Raw genomic sequence first — 267 nt, 5'->3', positions numbered from 1 at the left:
CAGTCATGTTGATGTTCTCATAAATGGAAATGTTAAAATGTAACTCCTGCTATACAGAGTCTTGCATATGATGTTATGACTTCACACCAAATAATGACTCTTGTGGCATGCGAGGTGCTGTCATTGATCATTTTGGGCTTGAAAAATGTTCACTTCCCCTTTAAAACAAGACAAAAAAGCACATTGCTCCATGTTTTCAATGTATACTAGACTATAATCCTAAATTTGTCTGATGCTTAATTTTCATCTCCATGTGTTTGTAGTGAT

The sequence above is a fragment of the Solea senegalensis genome, linkage group LG6 (assembly GCF_019176455.1).
Source record: "Solea senegalensis isolate Sse05_10M linkage group LG6, IFAPA_SoseM_1, whole genome shotgun sequence".
Taxonomy (NCBI): domain Eukaryota; kingdom Metazoa; phylum Chordata; class Actinopteri; order Pleuronectiformes; family Soleidae; genus Solea; species Solea senegalensis.
This window is presented reverse-complemented; position numbering follows the sequence as displayed.